The sequence below is a fragment of the Anabrus simplex genome, chromosome 5, assembly GCF_040414725.1.
Source record: "Anabrus simplex isolate iqAnaSimp1 chromosome 5, ASM4041472v1, whole genome shotgun sequence".
In the NCBI taxonomy this organism is placed as follows: domain Eukaryota; kingdom Metazoa; phylum Arthropoda; class Insecta; order Orthoptera; family Tettigoniidae; genus Anabrus; species Anabrus simplex.
This window is the reverse complement of record NC_090269.1, coordinates 392,358,769-392,382,064: the sequence shown is the minus strand read 5'-3', so window position 1 is coordinate 392,382,064 and position 23,296 is coordinate 392,358,769.

The following is a 23,296-nucleotide window of genomic DNA, read 5'->3' as shown; positions in this document are numbered from 1 at the left end:
CAATCATTTTTAGTGCTATCTTCAGATTATTACTTCTTAATGCCATAACGTTCCAGCAGAGCTGTATGCTTACTGTTGGCTGCATTAATAGATACTGTAATACAGAACTTTCTTGCATGATCTAGCTAAATTAATTTCAAAAGACGGTGGGTCATAGCAACAAATCGCAAGAAGTAATTCAGTTTAAATATTTTAATTAACTTACTACAAATTAACTCTTTACAAAGCATATCATTTCTACAATTAGGTTAACAATTACAAACAAATTAAAACAGCAATGCCATATTTGCACAGTAAAACTGCAGTAGGCCATCCTTTTTCAAGCACACTAGTAGACACACTATTGTAGTCTACAACCTTACTTTTAATGATAGGAAATATAATAATAATAATAATATCTGCAGTTGACACTTCACTGCCCCTAAGCAATGTATCTGTTTTCGGCCTGATGACTGCTCAACTTTAATTTAGCACCTCGCCGAGATAATAAAGCAAATAGGCTGGCACCAACTTGGAGGTCGGCCTTCCCACCAGACTATTCACATGTATTCTTCGCAACGTCCCCCTTGTACAATCTGAAGATGGCCTCCTTACTGAACTTCATCCAACCGGCGCCTATTCTGTCTCCAGGCTCTACGAAGGGACTCAACCATCACCAGATACACTCGTGTATTTTCATTCTCCAGCAGACCTCTCCACCATCTGCAAGCTGGGAGGACGTATTCGTGGTCACCTTTATCCAGCGGTAACTACTCCACAGGATATTCAAGTCCAGCTCCAGCTCTAGGACGACGAACCCTCTCAGCCTGCAACAGCCGCTCTGACCGCCGCAACCACGCCATCTTCATCCACCTCCTCAGCACAACCTTCATCTTCCCTTTACACCACCCCTGTCACTACCTTCACTACCATCACCACCATTACCATCTCAGCCCACACCTCCCCCTACCCGCCTATTACTACTACCGTCATGTCTCTTTCCTTCCCTCTTGTGACGTCTACTCTTCTCTTCTCTCCCACCCCTGATCTAACACATCCTCAGAGCGCATCTCTTCAGCCAGCTGCCGAGGGAAATTCTACTACAGATACTCCTGAAAACATGGCACATCCCCATCGACACCAACGCGTACTCACCACACTAACACCTATGGCTGCGTGGTTTGTGGTGTGGAGCCTAGCATACCATCTGCACTCATCGCGCAGGAACTCCGCTAGGCAGGACTACCCGTGCGAAGAGCTTTCCGTAGTTACAACGCCGGCGGTAAAACATATTTAGTCAGACTTCGCCTTCCAACTTCTGAAGACGCTGCACGACACATTGCCACCGGGATACACCTCAACGGCCGCCACCATTGGATCGAACCATCTCGTTCACCCCCCCAAACTTCGCTTCGTCCAACCACACCTCGTAGCCGTCGCCGGCCTGTCCCACCTCCCCAACCACGTAGTCCATATTTTCGCCTTTATCCACCCCCACCTCCACACGGTTATTTTTCACCACTACCACCTTCCTTTGACATCCTTCGACTTCTTCTCACTTCTCTTGCTAACTTCTCCTCCTTCTATCACACCTTTGCACTTCATCTATTTCTCCCTCACCTTGTTTAAACCTTCGTTTCTTAGCATCGCTGTTATATATATTCATGTTTTGTATCAAGTCTCAATAAAGCACAGTATAATTACCCCCACTTAGCCAAGAGACCCGCTCTTCTACATCTCCACTCCTTAATTACATTACCTGATACCCATCACCTTCTTCTAACACCTCTCCCCAAGCCCGTCAACTTTCCTGGCCAGACAGAGGGCGACACCCTCTAGGTGGCCCGCCCCACCCCTTCAGGTTGGAGAAGTGGAATGAAACTTAATAATAATAATAATAATAATAATAATAATAATAATAATAATAACAATAATAACAATAATAATAATAATAATAATAATAATAATAATAATACAGAGAAACATGTGAAATGTTATAGTATTCAGTCACAGCCTCACATAATTAATTTTAAAATGCAGTATATAGACATGTAATGACAGGAATAGGCCTGCATTACACAATACCGATAGCTCACAGAATTACCTTATTTTAGAAATGCGTATTAATGCGTGCTCCCCTTTTTTAGGCACAGTCCTAGTAGAAATGAGCTGCATATACCGCTTTTACCACATAACAGCCCTGACGTCAATCCTACACTTCTGGCAGTATTGCGAATCAAACTGAGAACCCGAGGACGGTGGCTAATAGCGCTAACCATTACACTAAGAACATCATCAGATTCTATCAAGTTAAAATCTGATGATGTCCCCTTGGGAACGAAACATGTCAATTTTTATTTAATAGTATGTATTTTTATTCCATGTTCAATAGTGTGTATTTTTTACAAATATGTTTTAGAGTAATATTTATATTGAACTTGTGTGTTCGACAGACTGAAAAGTTTTAAAGTTACATTTAACATGAGTCGGCAATGGAAAGTATGGCTTCGTACTTAACAAAACATTCAGAGGGCTGATTAGTTCTGAGTGAACTCTATAAATAACAACTGAAATATGCCTCATTTCTCTTACAGAGAGCATTCACGGGAACAATTAATCGCCACCCTTGCAGCATTTACCTTCACTAACATGATATCGTATTAGAAATAGGTCATTTTTTCTGAAGACGACATTGCTGAATATGTACATGAACATTGATCTCATAATAACGATTACTGATCTTCCTGTGGGGGTGGCTGAATAACACTCACGATATTCCCTTGCCTGTCGTAGGAGGCGAGTAATAGGGCCCCCAGGGGCTATGAACTTTGGACCGTAAATTGGTGACCACGGGTCCCTTAGCTGAGTACTGGCATTGCTTCCACTTACTTGTGCCATGCTCCTCACTTTCATCCATCCTATTCCACCTCCCTTGGTCAACTCTTGTTCTTTTCCGACCCAGATAGTATTAGGTATCTAGGCCTATGGAGGCTTTCATTTTCACGCCCTTCGTGGCCCGTGTCTTTCTTTGGGCGATATCTTCATTTTTCGAAGTGTCGTATCCCTTCCATTTTTCTCTCTGATTAGTGTTATATACAGGATGCTTGTCTAGTTGTTCGTCCTCTTAAAACAATAATCACCACCACAACGACCACCACTACTGATACATAAATCAATACGCTGCCTCTATCGTGAAATGGTAAGGTAGCTAGTGAACCGACGTTTCTCATGTCACATTATAAAATTATTACCCTATCGCTATTTTTTGCGAACTGTTTTTCTTGAAAATGTGACCACTCTCTGCAAGATTGGAAGAGTTAGGCTGATAGTCGTCATATAGAACACTTTGAAATCCCACTGTTATTATTTAGTCGGCCATTGCAACGTGCGGTAAGACTACAGCAGATTGCGCCGCGACACACGATAATACAATGTTCACCACACGCGGCGCAGCGGACCATTTCTCCCATTAACGCACGGAGCCTATAGTTAGATTCACGACCTCTATCATTCATTCTTCCATTTCCAAAAGACTGTCCTCTCCAATTTTTACCTTGGTATCCCCCATGATACTCTCTGTTCTGATTATCATTTTTTTGCTATTTGTTTTACGTCCCACCGACACAGATGGGTCCTATGGCGACGATGGGATAGGAAAGGCCTAGGAAGTAGAAGGAAGCGGCCGTGGCCTTAATTAAGGTACAGCCCCGGCATTTGCCTGATGTGAAAATGGGAAACCACGGAAAACCATCTTCAGGGCTGCCTACAGTGGGGCTCGAACCCAATATCTCCCGATTACTGGATACTGGCCGCACTTAAGCGACTGCAGCTATCGAGCTCGGTGTTCTGATTATCATGCTTCCTATTACCGTAATTGTTAGTTCCCTGGGTCTTCCTTTCAGATATATAAGCATCCTTAGTTAAATCAACTGTGTGGACTAATTCAATATTCCTGTTTCTTGGATGACATACGTTCGACGTCTGATCTAATTGCCTTATCAATACTTCTGCCTCTACAGCTGATGTAACGTTAGCGGCTATCATTGTCCTTTGTACATCTACTGGTAATTGTCCTTCAATCGATGCTATTAATTCTTCTTCTGGCGGCGAACTGTCCAATTTGCGAAATTTCAAAAGCTGCCCACTGAAGAAATCGGCGTATCTTGTAGGTACTGTACTCTGGTATTTGCGTGAATAAAGCTCAAGTCTAAGGCCCTATTGATCTTCCTGTCCCCAGTACTTTTGCAAAAATACTCGCCAGAATCCTTTATAGTCCTCAAAACAGTACTTTAAAGCTTTGAAGACGACCAATGGTTGTCCACCAAGAAAACGTTCTACCGTCCTTAATTACCTGTCAGGGTGAATTCTGTGATCCTTAATATACTCTGATATTTCTTTAAGGAAATTTTTGGTGTTACCTTAGGTCAACCTGTCAACTTTCTTGGCTTTCCCTCTAATGACCTCATTCATTCAAAGTACGGAATTGGACCCATAAATTGTGGTGTCGAAGTTCGTTCCTCAAACGGCTGATTTGTGGTCTCAGGTAAACGAGTATGATCCACTCCATTTCCCAAGCCTACACTGCTAAAACGACTCCCTGTCTGTTCCATGACATTCTGCTTATTCATCATTGATCTCATTAGCATTTTACTTTTGGTTTCTTGTAATTTTAAAATTTCCACATCTTATTTTAATCCCTTGATTTGTCCTATCTCTTCTTTCATTTCTTTCATTAGCTCTTCATGGATGTCCACCTTCACTTCAGCCTCGTGATATTTGTGTGCCTATTCACTGATCTGCTTAGTTACTTCACTTCCTTCGTCTCTAACAGCTGCCTGTATTCCATTTATTTCTTCCAATATTTCCTTTCTATTCTTGGCAATCTCTTCTTTGACCTGGTCTTCCATCTTCTTGACTTCCCAATGAACAATATCTCTCAAATGTAGTAACCGGTCACTAAATTCATTAGCAATCTTAAGGAATGATTCCTGCGTTTCCTTATGAAAATTCGTAACTTTAGCATCCGTCAGTATAATTGATTCTTCTATATCGACCATCTTATCCTTAACAGCATCCACGGATTTCTGTTGGTCCTCTACTTTAAATTTAACTTGAATTAATTTTTCAGATAACCTGGCATCAACCTGTGCTACTGTCATTGCAACTTGATATATTTTCTCTTCTAACTTGTCACTATGAGTTCTGTCCGGTTCCATGGCTAAACAGTTAGCGTGCTGGCCTTTGGTCACAAGGGTCCTGGGTTCGATCCCCGGCAGGGTCGGGAATTTTAACCATCATTGGTTAATTTCGCCAGCACGGGGCTGGGTGTATGTGCCGTATTCATAATCACTTCATCCTCATCACGACGCGCAGGTCGCCCAAGGGTGTCAAATCAGAAGACCTGCACCTGGCGAGCCGAACATGTCCTCGGACTCTCCCGGCGCTAAAAGCCATACGCTGTTTCATTTTTATACGAGTTCTGGCTTCTATTCTTACTTCTCCTATCTGTGTCTCTAATCTCTGAGTGTTTCTATCACAACATTGCTTAACTATGGTTATTTCTGTAGATAACTGATCCTTAATATTGTCCATCTGGTCTGTAACTTCTTTATATTGTTCGTCAACGCCTTCCTTAATTTCCTTGAATTGCTCATCATTCTGTGTAATAACCTGTTCTAATTTTTCTCTTACACTTTCCTTAACTTCCTTAAATTGTTCGTTATCTTATGAAATAACCTGTTCTAATTGCTCTTTCGTCTCTTCCTTACCCTTCAATAATTGTTCATTAACACATTGAAGTTGTTCGTTAACGCCTTCCTTCGCTTCCCTAAATTGTTCACTAATGCCATCCATCATCTCCCTTATAAGTTCGGTCAGTAGACCCTTCATCACCTCTACATGAACCATAATTTTCTCTGAGGAAACGGACCTCCCCTCCGACCTAATGGTGTATTAATCTCGAAAGATAATGATTTAATATCGTATTCCACCAAATTATACTATGTAATTTACTTCCAGCTTCTTTACTTTACGTTAAATAAATCAATCCCAACTTAGGCAAACAACACTGCCATTTGGAAGCTATCCCTACCTCATCTTACATTTGCCAAAGTTATAGAACAACAACCACCGAAAGAAATTCGCGAAAAATAATGAGCATGTGCCCCAAAGTAATTTAAAAACCGAACAACCAAATATCGCGACACTAAGATTGGGCTTTCGACCTACTACGTACTTCACATACAGTACATGCACGTATACAAACACATGCTCTCAGATTTACGGTGAATACGACCTAAACAAAGGCCTATACCGTCGAAAACTGACACCACATAATTTGTTACTGCTATTTTTCATAAAATGAGACCGAAGTCATCTCATCAGTCCACAAAAAAAACGAATATCATTTAAATACTGCCCCTGGCTAAGTTTATTTGAAGAATAAACACGACTGTTTTAACCTCGTATGGATTTAACACAATCCCTCTATTCATTGGGCATATCTACTAAGTGACTGTCATAAGTCTATCTCCTCAATATTGATACTCATGATCTGTTGTCATTCATCTTCGAAAAATTAAAAATTACATTTACACGTCACTTATTAAAATATTTATAAAAATTCGTGAAACCCGAAAGTTAGGATTTTCCGAAATTTTTCCCAATTTATATCATCACCATGATTAACTCGGTTCCACATAATACAGGGCAACAACACGCGAGGCCCACGTTACGGACGACAACTCAAACCTTTACCTTTCGAGGCTTTGAAATATGGCGCCAGTAAAATCCCAGGGTCGTACACGGGTAATACCCAGAAATATCTTCGAGTAAAAATAACGGAACTTACACTACTAAGCAGGAAGGATACGAGAAAATAAAAAATAAAAAGATATGAAAGAGGAACTTTGTTTGAAACAAATTTATTAAAGATAATAAAAGAAACTTTGGCGAAGCAAAACACGGAAAGAAAACTTAAAATGAACAACACCTTGCTATACAAATTTTCGTCACTCACGCACTAAGTCAACTGAAACCCTTACTAATTATTTCATACTATAAAACTGCTCAGATCCACTTAATATTTATTCCAAGTAAGCACAAATGCTTTCAGTTATTGAAGTTCACAAGTCTGCTTAATTTCAGATTAATTCAATTTTACTCATAAATTTATTAACACAAAACAACAATATTCTTTCATAAAATCCAAATACAAATAAATATATTTTAAGTGGTTGAAATATACAGGATGGCGCACGAATAGTTGACACATTTAATTTTAGAATAACAACTTTATTTTTCACAGAACACTAATGACATTTTAGACACAGGCATCATGGTCCCTGGAAATACAGTTCACTATATTACATGTTCAATGTGGTCTCCACTGCGGCGGACAACTTCTTCGAGACGAGTAAGCGTGTTTCTGATGACTTCCCGGCACAGGTCTTCATGAATTTCACTGCAGAGTTGCACGATCCGAGCACGCTTTTCCATGCGGCGTTGAGGTCTTGAAGCGAAGAGGTTTCCTTTCAAATAGCCCCATTAAAAGAAATCACAAGGATTTAAATATGGGCTTTAAGGAGGCCAGAAGAATCCGCCGTTATCGTTGTACTGAGGGTAACGATGAGACATTACACGATCACCAAATACTCCCCTCAAAAGATTAAGAACATCGTTAGCCGTGTGAGGTGTTGCACCATCTTGCACCAACCACTGCGTATGAATAGGGATAGCAAGAATTTGAGGCATGAATTCATTCCCCAGCATGTCCTTCTATCGCTGTGCAATTACTGTCTGACTGAAGAAAAAATGGTCCAATTAACCCATGTCTTGACAGACCTACACACAAACTCACTTTTTCCCCATACGTCGTTTTTTCGTGAATAATGTCTAGTTTTTCTGTAGCCCAAAACCGCACATTTTGTTTATTAATCGCCCCGTTGAGATGAAAATATGCTTCATCAGAGAACCAACTGTTGAACAGTACTTCATCTTTATCTTGAGTCCATAACGCGTACTGCAAACTCTTCTGCCTGAGAAGATCTGTTAGCTTATGTAGTACAGTTATTTTGTATAGGTACAATTGAAGGCCACCGTGTAAGATTCTTGAATGGCGCGATATTCCACTTTCTCTTGAAACTCCCCGTGTTGACTTGTGTGGGCTGCGCTGCATAGCGACCCTCAGCGCAGCGATGTTTTCAGGAGACCGGACTGCTGATGCACGTTGTCGCTTTTCTTCCTTCACACTGCCCGGTTCATCAAAGTTACTGTATAAGCGAAGGACGGTGTTCCTTGCTCGTGCCCACCTAGTCTGAAATACAGCTCAAAATTTCCTTTGTAACACTGTTTGATTCGCAGTAAACGATAACTGTTTTGGCGCGCTGCTGAACGGAGAGTCGGCAGTGGTCGGCCATAGCGGAAAGCTCACTGGAATGCAGGCATTTGGAGACAAAGCAGCAGTGTCACCTCTAGAGTTATTTCCATAAAACAGGGAAGGTGTGCGTGAAATTTTAACAACATAGTACGTAAGTTGCATTGTATATTTGCTTTTCAAATGTGTCAACTATTCGTGCGCCACCCTGTATTATCACTTAACAAATTCATTCTGACAACTTCATTATAACAAATACCGCCGACATCAATTTCATTAACTCACCAATTTATTCACTACCTATCGGGTTTCATTATTATATATTCATTAACATTTTCTAAAAATATCATTGACCTAGGTTATTTACCTCAACTTCATTTTGAGTGACATTGCAATCCAAACAATTATAACTACAGTTCTTCTATACATGAATTGTTTAATCGATACTGCATCATTATCTTTCCTCGTGGCTTTATACCTCCCATCTACAAACAACTAACGTGAAAAACGAATCCGGCCCGATGAGTACATTCGGACACGACCAGTATAGAGTATCATTCTGATTTTTGGCTTAAAATCACTAAAACCACACATACATAATCAGCTGTTTATATTTCACTAAATAAGAAGAAACTCGTAGCGAAGAACCATACAACTAACACAAAGTCCCCAAAAGCTTATATCTACACCGAGTCTACTGCAGGAGGATAGAACCTCTGCTTTAAAACTTGACAACCACCTGAAATTAAATCCATCAATCGAAAACATTACAACCACTGATCCCTACCTTTAATAGAATTATTGCAAATATTATTAAATCTTTTAATCTGTATGTGCTTTTACTTCAGTATTCAATCTGAATTAAATAATAAATGACATCGTAACTATATTGCCCCTTTTTCAACGCAGAGCAGTGGAAACATCTTATCTTGAAACTCGAGAACATTTATTTTCTTCACGCCTTCAGCGGTATATCTGTCAACTCAACCAATATCTCCATGTCCTCGGCAATTCATATAATTCTCTCAAATCGTACTCCATATAACTTAGCTTCCACTGGCTTATAATCTCAATCGTTCCTTCGCATTCGGCATTTTAACATACACAACGTCTAGCATATAATCCATATATCCACATGTTCGAATCTCACCAGGATTTACATCATCTTACTTCGATAACACTTAATCTCTTTGCCTTCAAGATTCTTAATGGTATCTCGTTGCATACTGTATTACCCTTGGTTCACTGCCTTCTACTAGCGTTTTTAGTGATAAAGTGCCTAATCCCAAACTAAGCTCGAAACAAATTAGAAGATGAAGTATGTAAAACGATATAAAATTAGCCTGACAAATAAAACACTTTATCGATGAACAAAACTCTAAATATTCACCGTAATATCTTTAGATAGTCTCTGGTTCATATCTGCAACTCAATATTAATGAACTTTCTCAAAGATTATGAATATACATGCAACATGCCATTTACGATAAGTAACATGCCCCAAGAATTATAAAAAAAATGCCATCTATCCTTATAATAATATTCACACACACGAGTATTATTTCAGAAGATCACACGCTTATATTATTCCAGAAGACTATATTGCAACCACACGCTTATGAAAAATATTTTACAGATCACAATAACATTAACACACGCAAATCAAATGTACAAAATACTCTCTCCCCCAAGGCATTAGCACTATAAATGAACTATCTTATCGTAGCTGAACGTTGCTACGTTTGAAATAAAAATGAAATGTAACCATCGCATGCAAGAAGATAAGATTTACGAATTTAAGTGAGACTGATCATGCATATGTAATGTATATAGAATCAGAATGTACTCATCTTAGTGCGGACTCATTCCACGTTCTACCACACAAGATCGCGGCCATCAGATTGGCCCACCGAGCTTGTACTCACACCATCATGACGGTGGCGTTACCTCCTGTGAAGATTCTTCTCTTGAAGTCCACGTTCATAACACAGTTTTCGTACGGCATAACACACGTTTCCACACTCGTTTGACACACTGAGTATACAGAAAAGAAAAATTACAATTTAATTATATTACAAATTATACACAAAAATCAAAATCTTCTCACACGCATACGATTTCCTTAACAGTTTAATCAGAATTATAATGTCGGCAAGAATCCACGATTACATAATAAACTGCACTCCAAACGCGTCACGAAATTTCACTTATATCACGTTTACAGCTGAATGGCGAACAGGTTATCCGCGATCGGTACTTAATATTTCAAATTTATGACAATTTGTGTATCTAATTCCTTTATAGGAATAATCCTGGCGGATTAAGTTCTACTTTAGCAATTTATTATTCATTCAGTCAAGAAATGCTCAGGTCCGCTTTCCTCCGACGGTGATCACACATGCACGTCCAAACCGTTCCAAAATTAAGAGAGAGTGAGTGTCTTCTTCCCCGCTTGGCGTTCTTCCATCCACGTTCCCTCTGGCGCAGCATCCGGGAATCCCCTGACTAGCTTCACCATATCCTGCTTCCCGTAGCCACGTAAAATTAAATGAAGGAGTTAACCAGGATATTTCCGTTTAATTTTTTTAACCCCGTAGAAAACATATTCTTTTTCGGATTTCAGGTAATATTACAGCGCGTAACCAATGGTGTCCCTGCTACTGTATCACTTCGTTCCTCGCACGCTCCCTTGCGATTCGCTGGTTCAAAAGTACTGCAACTTAATTTTGGATAGCTCTGTCACCTGGCGCTTACACTTCTCTCTCTAGAGTGGAAAATTCCATTGCATCCATTTTTGTGCAATATCCGCCAATCTTGACACATGCGTTATTGGACTTAAAAATTTAGCAGGCTGGATTACAACATGCATCCGTCTTCCCATTCAGACTTTGCCTCATATAAAATTACTTCTAGACAATTTTTACAATTATATGCCAATGAAATAAAACAATTGGTTCAGCATATTGTTCCCGTTTAGAGAAGTCGGAGAGCAAAGGACAACCCAGGCGTTCTCAGTAAGGACTTGACGTTAATGGCTGAGTAAACAGAAGTGGCAGGATAATAACAGTACTTTCGGAAATAATAATTAAATATCGATATCATATGAAAATTTTTCATCATTTATTGGCGAAAAAATAAAAAATATCTTGCCATCCTGACTAGTTCTAATTAAGAGAATGATCACTACGTTAATAAGAAGTTATGAAGACTCTTGACGTAACATAAAAATATTCCGAACAAATGGGATGGTACAAGCAAATTATTGGCCCTAATTATTCTAATAGAATTGATTAGGAGTTACAATTTCATTAATAACTTTTAACAAGATAAATATTGAGTAACGAGGCAGTCGAGGTACAAATTCTCGAACAAATCTGGAAAATATATTAAGTTTTAATTTAAAATTTGAAATAAAAAACATTTAAAAATTCACAGAACTGAATTCTCTTGTGATAAAATTTTGAGTGAAATAACATTCTTGAAATTTACTAAAATTTACTAATTTACTAAAATATTACAATTTAAGTTTCTGAATATGCTTTTAAAAGTAAAAATGAAATCGAGACGCTGGATATATCTGTTCTAAATTATTATCAATTATTTCATTACGAGAACCAATATTTAATATTAGGTGGTCATTTCCAATGAACTGAAAATAAATAGTTCTCAAAGACAACCTAAATTTAGCAACGCTGAAATACGGCCAACAACGTAGATTAATATCGAATACAAATATCACCGACTAGCCATCAGCCTGCAACACATATCACTGAAATGTTTAAAACTGTCAAACATCTCTAATAATTACAGATATGACTAAATTCTACAATCGAACTACAGAAAATATTCCATAGAAGAACTATCTCAAATATTTACACAATATCTACAAATTAAGTAATACTCCCACTCTCCAATTAAGTCAACTCCAAGATATAACTGAGGATACGTAGTTTCCACATGGTTAGGAATTTGTATGATTAAGATTAGGTTCACCTGGAATCGAACTATTGCATGTTATAGTTATTAATCATCCTAGAATCTGTGTCATAATTAAAATATTCCTCAGTAAATATTCGCAAATACACTCAAATCCTTGGATTAATTATCTCATTTACCTACACCAGGATAAATTTATTTTACAGAAATGAAGTCAAAATTTTGGAGTACGCCTACCAACTTATTATTAGAAGACTTCAGTAATGCGACTACAATCTCGTAACCCTGAGGACACTATTATTCACCTCCATCGACTTTCAAATGTCAAATAATTAAATATCACAGCGCAAAATATGTCGGAATTCACTAACTGACGACTACCATCACATTCATTAATTCTCCATTAACCCAACAGTACGATAAAAATACCTTAAAACACCGACCATTATCATCCATAATCGTATCTCACACAAAACATATGGTCAGAAAAAGTCGCAAAATATTATACAAGAAACAAGTCTTAATTTATCATATCAATCTCGAAGATTAAATTTACCATTCTCAACCATATACTCTTACTCAGGTACCCCAAATTAAGCAATGATCCGATTTCTGAATTAATATCCTGACGACGCTATTCAATCACCCTTAGGTGTGAGTGTAAACTCGAAATATTATCGAGACATAAAAAGGAAATGGAAAATATTACCACACTAGATTCATATGGCACATATCAACTCACAAATATCGTAACGTTCATTAAATATAGAAGGGTGACCACGATAACACACGGATAAACTTTCAATGATCCATCAGGGTCAAGAGTATGTAACATGTGGTCAGGAATATCTGTAGTTTTAAGTGACCCACCTATTTGAATACTGATCCACATTGTAACTCATTCATTTAGAGAGCTGTTTGAAAGATGAAAGGTAATAAATTAAGCAAATGATAAACTACAAGACCACACCATAAGAAAAAGAAATAAACAACTACATAGAACAGATATTTAATATAAGGCGTTCATGTTGAGTTATGGGACGTCCTTAATTGATCAGTTTTCGTCGCCATAAGACCTATCTGTGTCGATGCGACGTAAAGCCCCTAGCAAAAAAAAAAATGATCAGTTTACGGTAGAAGTCCCTGCATTTCTCCTCCGTTGGCGGTGGTCTACTGATTTAGTAACTCATGGTGAAAGACAGGTGAAGCACGGCCACAAAAGCCATCCTCTTCTAATGCTCTCTCTTCACATTCGTACTCCCAGAGTATTTCACTGAAAGTTGCACATAATAATTAGTAATAATACTAGGCACAGTCCTTTTAATTATGAGTGAAAGATACGTACTTCTTATTAATATTTCAACCACTTTAGACGTCTGTTGTTTAAGTACATTTAGTTTGAGTTGTTGAATCAGGCACAACCTTCTAAGATCCTGGCAGGCATTTGAATAGACGTCTTACTGTCCCTTGCGAGGTCAGAAGTAGAATGACGTCTCGTACTGACTTTCCAAGAAGATATGCTACGACCTTGTTGATGATAAAAACATAATGAGAATGAGCATGCATATTGCCTCGTTTAAGTAGGGCACTTTCCCCCACTAGTCGTTGGAAGCACAAGTCAGATCAGATACTGAATTCTTGCAAGCTCCTCAGATTAATTAGCACCAACGCCACACGTACACAGTTAAAGATTTAGAAATAAATTACAATCCTAGTATTGTAATTTAAATATAACATCCTTAACACTGCTTGACCTATTTTATTGTTTGCACATATTTTGTAATTACAGTAGATCGTACTGTTTACACTTCCCAGTGATATTTTCTTGCATATATAGGATAGAAGACAGCTGTGAGGATGCACAATTTATTTATTTCTTTTCTTTTCCCTTTATTTTGTCGCACTATCTCGTCTCCAAATGATTGAGATCATTTTGCCGCCGCGCTAAGCGAATACGACACGTGTCATGCCGACAAAGAGAGGCCAGGTGTTATTCATCATATCAATCTATATTTAGCCATTCAGACAGAAGCATACTCTCACAATATATATCAGATTAGTGCGTATATTTCAAAATTCGTACTTGTGCATGTTTTCGACTTTCATTATACACATCTCAACCTGTTCTAGAAGTATTATTAAAAAAAGATTAAGTAATTAATTTGAACGCTTTCGGCAGGGAAATAGTTGAAAGGGCACATGCATCTATTAAGACACATTTCGAAACGATACCGGGATCAGTTAAGAAGCTAGAAACACGTGGATTGCGTCTTGGGGGACGTGCATTGTGAAATGATATGTTTACCATAAAACCTCGGATAAGACTCTACCAGAATATTTAACACCTACTCTCGCTCCCGAATTAACGTACTCTCCTGTCACGTCTGCAGATGTAGAGAGGTATTTTCTGCACTGAAGCTAGTTTTAACAGACAAACGTCACAGAATTAAACCAGCAAACATGGAAAAGTGTTGAGGTGCGCTGTAAAGCAAAGCAACCAATGAGCACATGGATATAATCATGCAAATCATGCATCTGTTATAATATGTTAATAATTCTTGTAACACAAAATAAAGAGCGTACAACATCCAGAAACCGTCCTTATTCCTAACTAGCAAATGTACCCGTGCTTCACTAAGGTATTCTACACTGTATACGGATATCGAAGTAAATAATATGCGTGCAGTAAATAAGATTGTTTTAAAATTGCATGTCTCTTAGCATTATCCCAGAAATAGCATGGGGAGGTCCCCATACGTTGTTTCCACTGAAAAGTGTGGGTTGCGGAGTTGTGATGATAACGGCAGGCTTACTTGTCTACTGCCATTCAAAATCGAGTTGGGAATTTGACATTAAAATTGTAGGCCACATTGCCTACTGCGCGGGCACAGTCGATTTGGGGAGTTTTCGTTACAACGGAAGGCACCCTTTCCTACTTCCAGACAGATAACAGTTGCGGAGCTTTTATTATAATGGCAGGCAAATCCCCTACTACCAGTCCAAATTGAGTTGTGCAGTTATCATTATAATGACATGCCATTTTTTTCTTTCTACCAGCCAGCTTACTGGCAGTCACACAGAGTTGGTGAGTTTCCATTAAAATAGCAGGCCACTAAGCCCAATGCTAGTCACATTTTAGATGGGTACATTTTTTATAATGGCGGACACCCTTACCTACAGCCAAACACAATCGGGTAGGGGAGTTTTGAAAACAATTGCATGCTCCCTTGCCTTCTGCAAGCTAAATCGAGAAGGGAATTATTTATTACAATGGTAGGCTCTCCCTACTAATGCCAGTTACACAGGAGTTGGAGAAGGACCCCATTCTTACTGCCAGTCATAGTCGGTGTGGGCAGTACTGATTACAATCGCAGACACACCCTTTCTCGATCGCTACAAATCGACATCAATGATTATATATAGATCGACATACGAAAGTATATGCATTTATCAATATTGCAGACCTTCATTTACAGATTAACTGCTGCTAAACGGTACGTCATATCGACAAAGGATTGTACGATAAGACGCTGTATTTAGCGGCCTAAATGGCTGGTCCTACGATATTTTCTTGCATCTTATATGCTCATGGGTCACATTGAGTTAGAAACGTTGAATAGGTTGTTATTTGTGCAAGATGATCATACATTGCAATACTTTTCGTATAATTATGTTAATTAGTATTTGGCTCACATATGGATACTGGGTGGGCCAATGTTCGTGTAGAGTTTGATGATTCTATCTTTCCTGTAAGTGACTGAAGGTATGAATTATGCAGCTAAAAATTTCAAATTTACTTAAAATCGAGAAATAGAGACGAATCTAACGTATAAGGGGTACAGATACGACAAAATTCATAAGACCAAGGTTCAAGATCACTCCAAATTTAACGGAGATTGTGCCATCCATTATATGAGAGGACTTCCCGTTTATCCCACGAAATACCTCGAAACGAAGGTCTACACTATCATTAAAATGGCTCCATAGTTTGATATTCTTCGGGGATAAAAAGTGAAAAATTTAACGATCGTGGAAATATTCCATCCGTTACAGGCTGAAACGAATAATCTTCCCAGATTTCAATTTTCTTGCTAGACTGGCAGATTATGCCGCAATCCGGATTTTGGGTGAGGGGAGTAAATTTTAGGACTTTCAGGAAACTACACTAAAAATATGCAGATGGTCATTATTACCACTCAAACGGGTAGCTGTACGAAAATTTCACGAAAATAGTCAACGTACAGGCACACACAGACGTTACGATTTTATTTATATAGATAGATAGATAAGGAATCTGCTCCTTTTTGACTACGTGCGCTGGACGTAACATGCAAAACCGACCGTTCATGATATCTCACTTATAAATCCCCCTGCCGAAAAAATTCACATGAGAAAAAAGGTTTTATAAATGGATTTCCATTAAGGATTGTAGATTTCCATTAATTTTGGATGTGCATATTTTGAGGGAGTGCAAAATCATGGTTCCGGTTTCGGACAGATCCCCCTGTGAATTTAGGTATTTAGAAATATATTGGCCCTGAGACCTACCCAAGGACAAGTGCATTCTTAATTTCAAGTTTCACCGAGCTCGATAGCCGCAGTCGCTTAATTGCGGCCAGTATCCAGTATTCGGGAGATAGTAGGTTCGAACCCCACTGTCGGCAGCCCTGAAGATGGTTATCCGTGGTTTCCCATTTTCACACCAGGTAAATGCTGGGGCTGTACCTTAATTAAGGCCACGGCCGCTTCCTTCCCACTCCTACACCTTTCCTGTCCCATCGTCGCCATAAGACCTATCTGTGTCGGTGCGACGTAAAGCAACTAGCAAAAAAAAAATTCAAGTTTGGTAGAAATATATTCAGTAGTTTTCACGGTACAAGAACTCATACAATCAAACAGACAGACAAACAGACACCAAAGCTAAGAAATATGCAGATGGTCACTATTACACCTGAAACGGATAACTGTACGGAAATTCCGACAAAATAATCAATGTACAGACAGACGGTCGTTACGATTATATTTATACACTGACTGACAGAGCAAATGCAACACCAAGAAGGAGTGGTCAGAACTTTATGCCAATTGCAGGGTAGACTGACGTCACTGAGGTATGCTCATGATGTGAAATGCGCCGCTGCGCTACCCACGTAGCGAACGATAAATGGGACACGGCGTTGGCGAATGGCCCACTTCGTACCGTGATTTCTCAGCCGACAGTCATTGTAGAACGTGTTGTCGTGTGCCACAGGACACGTGTATAGCTAAGAATGCCAGGCCGCCGTCAACGGAGGCATTTCCAGCAGACAGACGACTTTACGAGGGGTATGGTGATCGGGCTGAGAAGGGCAGGTTGGTCGCTTCGTCAAATCGCAGCCGATACCCATAGCGATGTGTCCACGGTGCAGCGCCTGTGGCGAAGATGGTTGGCGCAGGGACATGTGGCACGTGCGAGGGGTCCAGGCGCAGCCCGAGTGACGTCAGCATGCGAGGATCGGCGCATCCGCCGCCAAGCGGTGGCAGCCCCGCACGCCACGTCAACTGCCATTCTTCAGCATGTGCAAGACACCCTGGCTGTTCCAATATCGACCAGAACAATTTCCCGTCGATTGGTTGAAGGAGGCCTGCACTCCCGGCGTCCGCTCAGAAGACTACCATTGACTCCACAGCATAGACGTGCACGCCTGGCATGGTGCCGGGCTAGAGCGACTTGGATGAGGGAATGGCGGAACGTCGTGTTCTCCGATGAGTCACGCTTCTGTTCTGTCAGTGATAGTCACCGCAGACGAGTGTGGCGTCGACGTGGAGAAAGGTCAAATCCGGCAGTAACTGTGGAGCGCCCTACCGCTAGACAACGCGGCATCATGGTTTGGGGCGCTATTGCGTATGATTCCACGTCACCTCTAGTGCGTATTCAAGGCACGTTAAATGCCCACTGCTACGTGCAGCATGTGCTGCGGCCAGTGGCACTCCCGTACCTTCAGGGGCTGCCCAATGCTCTGTTTCAGCAGGATAATGCCCGCCCACACACTGCTCGCATCTCCCAACAGGCTCTACGAGGTGTACAGATGCTTCCGTGGCCAGCGTACTCTCCGGATCTCTCACCAATCGAACACGTGTGGGATCTCATTGGACGCCGTTTGCAAACTCTGCCCCAGCCACGTACGGACGACCAACTGTGGCAAATGGTTGACAGAGAATGGAGAACCATCCCTCAGGACACCATCCGCACTCTTATTGACTCTGTACCTCGACGTGTTTCTGCGTGCATCGCCGCTCGCGGTGGTCCTACATCCTACTGAGTCGATGCCGTGCGCATTGTGTAACCTGCATATCGGTTTGAAATAAACATCAATTATTCGTCCGTGCCGTCTCTGTTTTTTCCCCAACTTTCATCCCTTTCGAACCACTCCTTCTTGGTGTTGCATTTGCTCTGTCAGTCAGTGTATATATAACAGATACACATGGGCACGTTCCTAAGTGCAAACCTTCATTTCGAGGTTTACTGCTCCTAAACGGTACATTATACCAACAAACGGTTTTCACCCTCAGACGTCTCTTTTACCGCTCTACATGTTTGGTCTTAAATTTTTTCTCGTATCTCCCATATTTATGTGTTCGATTGAGTTACGATATTTGAATGGGGTGAAATTTGGGTACATTTTTAACATTTTACATTATTTTTCACATACGTATGTGTAAGCTAGAATCATGAAATTTGCTTCGCATATAACCATTGGTCGTGTAAATGTGTGCGCCAAATTCTATGACTCTACCCGAAACGAAGGTCTGCACCGTCATTAAATTCCCTCCATATTTCGATATTCTTCGGAATATAAAGTGAAAAATTTAAAGATCTTGGAAGTTTTCCGTACGTTACCGGTTAAAACGTATAATTTGGCTTCATTGCAATTTTCCAGCTGGTGTAGCAGATTGTGAGGCAATCCTGATTTTGTGCGAGGGGTTTTAGGACTTTCAGGAAACTATAGCTAAAAATATGCAGATGATCATTATTGCCCCTTACACGGAAACCTGTAAGAAAATTTCGCCAAAATATTCAACGCACAGACACACGGTCGTTACCATATGATTTATGTACAGTAGATAGATAAGGAAACTCCTCCACGTATTATACCTTTTGGGCTATGTCCGCTGGACTTAGCCTGGGAAATCGACCTTTCATGATATCTCGCTTATTAATCCCCCTATTGAAAAATTCACATTAAAAAAATAGAACTGGATTTCCATCAAGTTTGGTCGATTTCCAGTCAGTTTGGTCTTGTACTTTATATATTGTGGGAGAGTAAAATCACCATTTCGTTTCCCTATAAAACCCCAGTCCATTCTGGGTATTTGAAATGGTATTGATCTTAAAACCTACCCTTGGACAGGTAGATGCTAAATATAAAGTTTGGTTCAAATATCCTCAGTAGTTTTCAAGTTCTAATGAATACGCTTTACACGCACCCGCTGTTGTGTTATGTCCGGTGGGACTTGTACCGAAAACGGTCCGTTAATGATATCTCCCTTATTAACCATGGTATCGAAATGATGCACATGAGAAAAAAGGCTCAGAAATTAATTTCCATTAAGGCAGGGAGATTTCTATTAAGTTTGGTTGTGTATATTTTGAGAGAGTGCAAAATCACGGTTAGGGTTCCGTACAAACCCCCAATCAGTTTAGGGATTTAGAAACAATATTTGCCCTAAAACCTATCCAAGGACAGGTGGATTCTAAATATGAAGTTGGAAATATGAAGGTGGAAATATATCCAGTAGTTTTCAAGTTATAGACAAAGACTTAAGAAACCTACCCTTGGACAGGTGGATGCTAAATATAACATTTGGTTCAAATATCTTCAGTAGTTTTCAAGTTCTAACGAATACGCTTTACACGCACCCGCTGTTGTGTTATGTCCGGTGGGACTTGTACCGAAAACCGGTCCGTTAAAGATATCTTCCTTCGGTTTCGTATAAATCCCCAGTTAGATCAGGGATTTAGAAACAATATTTGCGCTATAATCTACCCAGGGACAGGTGGATTTTTGTATGAAGTTTGGTGGAAATATACCCAGTATTTTTAAAGCTATAGGACAGACAAACGAACAAATCGACACCAAGGGTGGCGTGGACCATCTTGGAGTAAATTACTACGGAAGTCGCGTTTACTAAATAAGTCCATACTACAGAAGTTAATTACTACGGAAGTTATTTACTCCGGAAGTAACGTCGGAGAGTTGAAGTACAATTTACTCTTTTAATTACTACTATAGAAGTAGCGTTCGTTACTCGCGGAGTAGTGTTGTGTTCGTGTATCTTCTTTAAAGAAAGCCGGGTCTGAGTGGCTCAGATGGTTAAGGCGCTGGCCTTCTAACCCCAACTTGGCAGGTTCGATCCTGGCTCAGTCCGGTGGTATTTGAAGGTGCTCATATCCGACAGCCTCGTGTCGGTAGATTTACTGGCACGTAAAAGAACTCCTGCGGGACTAAATCCCGGCACCTCGGCGTCTCCAAAGACCTTTAAAGTAGTTAGTAGGACGTAAAGCAAATAACGTTGTTCTTTAAAGAAAGCTAAATGGATAAGGTTATGTGCGATAGGAAAATGGGAAAAAACGTAAGCGAAAAAATTAATGCCTGTGAATAGAGATAATGACGATCTATGCAAAGGATATAGGATGTAAGAAACATAACATAAAGATGCTGGATAAGAGAAGAAATTCATGGAAATTCGTGACAGAAGAATTCAATGCTTCGAGTGACGGAAAGCGCAGTGAAGAGCAAGTTAAGATTCTGTAGAAGGGCTTAAAAACGAAGGCGGAAGCAAAGCGGAAAGTCGTGGACAAGCGGGAAAAATTAAAACTGATGGTGGTTTCTTCATACAGAACGCCTACATCCACAGCAACATTTTCCCATTTTCACACCAGGCAAATGCTGGGTCTGTAGAGTAGGCCCTTACTTAAGGCCACGAACGCTTCCCAATCCCTAGGTCTTTCCTGCTCTATCGTTGCCGTAAGACCTATCTGTACCGGTGCGACGTTAAGCAAATTGAAAAGAAAAAATACCTCCTCCTATTTCAGAAAAGTTCACCGTTGTCACCGAGAGGGCAAAAATGGGAATATGCACGCAGTCACAGTCAATTGCACCCACGATATGTAAAAACCTGCCAACGTGAAGAATATCCTTTTATTTGGCCTCAACTAGTGCTTTAACCACGCGATAAAAGATACCACCAGCAGCTGTGCGGTAATCGTTAATTAGATCACCAGCAACTGTACTGAAATGTTCCGGTACGAAACACTCGTAGGACATTTAGCAACTGTAATTTCAGAGATACAACAAAATTAAGACAAAAATTCAACTGTAAGTTATCTCCAAGTAGATTTAGAAGGAAGGTAAAGGATTCCTTCCTAACCAAAAACGTTCCTCAAACCCACCGTATGCACATTACACGTCTCTCGATTTTCACGCACTGTAGGCCTACGCACTATTACATTTCCCATCGCTTTCTGCGTCGAGATCGTCAATATAATATAAGTAATCCATAAACACGTTTGAAACGTCTTTCCTCTCATAAAAGACACGATATTATCATTAGTCAACAAGTCTAAACTTAGCTTACTCCATGCACGACGTGAGAGTAAATTCTAACCTATATTCGTACGTTATTTACGTTTTAGTAATATACTACAAGATGGTGCTCTCCAGCATTTTACTCTTGTAGTAATTTAGTCCAGGAGTATCTGACAGCACTAAAATACTTCGGAGTAATTTACTCCCGTATGGAAGTCGCCGAATGCAGACTTCAAGAGTACTTTACTACGGAAGTAGAACTTACTGTTGGTTGGTGCACGCCATCCCAAAGCTAAAAATTATGCGGATGGTCTTGATTACATCTGAAACGGATAACTGTACGGAAATTTCGCCAAAATAGTCAATGTACAGACAGACGAACGTTACGATTTTATTTAAAATGGTAAGTGCACCGATGATGTAAAAGTGAAGTTTTTAACATAAAAATGGGAACGACTTCATGAGGGTTAAATTGGCATCGTAGATAACATTTCTACCTCTTAGCAAGTTGACTCTCTGATGTCCATACTGTGGCGTAATACATATCTAATGCGAAAAATTATAATCGGTACATCTTAAATAGGTAGCATGTGAAATGAAACGGAATGTAAGTTATATACACCTAAAAAAATTAAATGGTAAATAAAAACATATTTTAAAATGCAATATATTTATTTATTAGGTCCAATTTTGATACAAGCCACTTAAAGCTCACAAAATGTGTGATAAGCTGAAATGATGACTATTTTTATGTATAATATTTTCTATCTTACTGAATATGTGAGTAGAGTATTCGTCATGTGGGTAGGTTGAATGTTTAAAGTCACTATCATTTGCGAATTTTTCAAATGTTTGAGTCTTACAAACTATCACAGTATTTATTTGAACAATTCCGCGGCCACAGATTTTGTTAGGTTATTTTCCTTATCGTTATTATGATTGCCTTGGACAGCATGGTGTTGCGAACGAATGGCATGCCACGAAACATATAGCAGTGAGGCTTATCGCCAATGTGATAACTCAAGGGCAATTTTAAGTTACACGACTGGACATTCCACAGCATTACTCAGCACCTTTTTTCTCTCCTAGCACGTACGCTACCGAATATGCTCCAACAGCGTGAGTTTCTGCGTAAACGCAGTATTGCTCCTTACCTGTATCTAACCGAAAATGTTTTGGTGAAGTTGGCTTTTTGGCTAAAGCCTTAGCCACACATATTTGTCAATACAGCTTCTAACCTGTATGTGTCCGGAGATGCCCGGTTAGTTCGGCTTCTTGGCTAAAGCCTTTCCCACACATTTTGCATAGGCCGGCTTCTACTCTGTATGCGTCCGCATGTGTGTGGTCAGATAGCTTTTAATGCTAAAGCCTTTTCCACACATATTGCAGGAAAACGGCTTCTCTCCCGTATGAGACCGCATGTGTCTATTTAGACAGG